Source organism: Labrus bergylta, chromosome 3 (assembly GCF_963930695.1).
Source record: "Labrus bergylta chromosome 3, fLabBer1.1, whole genome shotgun sequence".
Lineage (NCBI taxonomy): Eukaryota > Metazoa > Chordata > Actinopteri > Labriformes > Labridae > Labrus > Labrus bergylta.
Genome location: NC_089197.1, coordinates 22,499,154 through 22,502,429, shown reverse-complemented (window position 1 = coordinate 22,502,429; position 3,276 = coordinate 22,499,154).

Here is a 3,276-nt window from a genome sequence, read left to right as displayed (position 1 = left end):
GAGGCTTGTAAAGAGTTCACTCTTAGAGTAGATACATTTCTCTAAATGTTTCTTAAAAGATTTTGTTTTCCAATAAAGATTCACGGATGATTTTTAAACAATTTTTCAATCAGTGCCGAATCATTAATCCAGAAAGTCTTACATGTGTGCTCTTTAATAAATTCTTGCATTAGCCATTATTCATATCATGATGATTTCATAGTCGTGTGATGTTGGACTCTCCAGGATATGTTTATTTTATTAAGGGGAAAAAATGTGAAAGCAGAAGGTGCTCCCTAAAAAAACTCAACATTGAGATAAGAAAGAACCTTTTTTTTTAGTTCCTTTTTTTTAAAGTTAAAAAGCGAGGCCCATTGAGTCCTTATTTTATTAGTTCTAATGCTTGAAGACACATGAAGGTTCAAAGTGTGTGTCATGGTCTGCGCTGCTGTTCCCCATTGTGTTAACACAGTGCTGCAATAAGGAGACCACTTTTTCATCTTCTCTTTGGAAAGGCTGCAGATACCAACAGAGAAGGCAATTGTGGGAAAATGTACCCTGATAATTCAAAACCTAATTGCCCAAGAAAGCCTCCAGTGCAGTGGCTTTTACATCAGGTCATCTCCAATGAGAACAGCAACACTGGGAAGACTCATGTTTCATGTTTCTCCTTTCAGTGGGCACATGTCCTCACCTCTCGTTCAACAAATCAAAGCCGCATTAATAGTGTTAGAGTGTTAATTGTGTTGATAATGTTTGACTTTAAACTCAAATTAAAGTAAGTGAATCTAAACTTTAAACAATTCCAACAACATCATGCTTGTGTTTCTTTTATTTAAAATCAACATTTTTCTGACCTAAAAAAGCTGATGAGTCACTGGGACACGCATCAACTAAACCTGTGAAACTGACAGCCCTGGAAACATTTAAGTTATACCATCACCAGCTTATTATTTAGTTCAACATACTGTACATTTGAATCTATCTTTCTTATCCATTAGTTCACTTCACTCATTGTCTATGACAAAGGCTGTATTTAGTACCTGTTGTAGCTTTCATGTCGTGCACATAAAATGTTTTATTGTGTAACAGCAAACCTTGGATTGGATGGTTGATCATTTCCCTCTCTGTGAGTCATTTCTGCTGTGAAGTAACCCATTGACACTGAACCAACCATTCTACTCCAAAGCCCCTGTTTTTATGAAAACATCTTAGCTTCTGAATAACAAAGGTAAAGTCAGTAGCATGCTTCGTCTAAGATTGTAAACACAACATTCATATTGGTAACAGAAAGTTTACCCTCGTTTTGGAGCGAGCTTTATCTGCATGCTTTTTCCTCACTATTATTACATTTTCTCTTCTTTGCTGCTATATCCATGTTCGTCATACTGGCCGGTTTGAATCGTGTGAAATTGCTGAATTGTATTCACTCCTAAACTCACCTGCAAGCTGTCACTGACTGGTGGAAACACACCAGCTCCCGGCCCAAAAACATCTTGTGTCAACCAGAACCAAACAAAACATCAAAAACAGGCAGAGGACAGGATGTCTGCAGAGAAAAGTTACAGCATAAAACTACTAGCTAGTAGCTTCCTGCCCGTTGAAGCTAATGTTAGCCTGAAGCACACATGACAGGAATAGCTTACTTACAAGGTCACAACACTAACTAAGGATATTAATGCAGCAGGTTCAGACAGCCATCTGCTCCGCCGTATTCTTCTTCCTCAAAGCTCTCCATGTTCAGGTCACAATATCTCCATCATGTAAGCAGTTAGCAGTCTGTGATAGCTACAACCATTCTCATCTTTAATCCTCTCTTTTTATCGATACCAAAAGTAATAACGGTCCATAATCAAGAGATTAGTATGAACTTGATGTATTTAACTGTATCAGTTTCTCAGTTGAAGTCATTATTTTATTAGAAACTGTGAGTGAAATGTATCTTAATTTTATCCTGCATTTTTGGTCTCTTTTGCAATTATATAATATAAGCAGTTAAATTTCAAAACAAGCAGCTAAGGTCAAGGGTCAAACCAAACTAATAATGGACCCCAGCATTCAGTCAGTGGAGAGAGCACTGATCTGAATACTAGATCATGAAGTTCTAAAATCTGGTTAGTTGCAGCAGGAGCTTCATTAAGTGAGTGTTATAATGAACTGAAATAGACATCCATGGTGCAGCTAAAGGGACAAAATAGCCTGCAATTATTTCAGACCTTAATGAATCGTGATTAACTACCGGTAGTTAATGCTGAGCCCTAATTATGATTGTTTTTTAAATCACAAATATGATTGTGCTGAATGGCACAAACTCCTGGGGTAAGCTCAAACATTTTTTATTTCCTGAAAGCTGATACTTATCTAATTAAATGTTATGCACAGGACATACTATACACCCCCTTGGGCTTCACAAATTTAACAATAATGTTTTACCCGTTCGCCAGAAATGTAAAACTATAAATGCAGATCGTATGCACATGGCTAAGGCACTGTCCAATGATTACAGAGTTCTGAAATGATGTCATCAAAACTACCTCGGTAATCATAGAACAGAAAATTCCACTGGACCCTAAATAGCTGATCCGTGGAGACTTTACGTCATTAAACACAAATAACCCTGTTAAGTTTTTTATTTTACTTGCCAGTACTGCGAGTAAATGTTGCATATTTATAAAGTGGATGTCTGACCTCCCTCCCTCCCTCCACCACAAAGACACTGGCTAAATGAATTGACATCATACTATCCTCCAGAGAAGATCATCTACAGTGTAAGGAACAGACCTACATTGTTCAGATTCATTTGGGGAACATCCATTACAGGTTGGGGATGGAAGGGACACGTGATACAGTTTCTATCTAGACTCCATTTCTTTTAATTCATAGTCAAAGAAGACTTTCCACTCTACAATCGTTTTAGTACACCTATTCTTTTCTTCCTTTATTTTATCTTGTTGTGTAATTCTTAAATTTTCTAAATTAGATTTATATTATTAATATTGTGAAGTGTGAAAAAGTAAGCATATATGATTTGCCTTGATCTTCAAAGTAAAAAATATTGTCAAAGGAATATGATGAGTGTTATTGTTTGTTGCCTGCTCATGATCACTTCTTTTCAGAAACGTGTGTGGTTGCTTGGCACTCGGGTAAAAGAGGAAAAGACCCAAAAGTCTTTACAATATGAAAATAGGATGGGTATAGAATGATCATGAGTCCAAACAAAACTGTTAGTAAGTGTAATGTAGTCAACACTGTGAGAAAATGATTTCCAGTAAATAAAAAAAAGTTTACTGAAAAAAA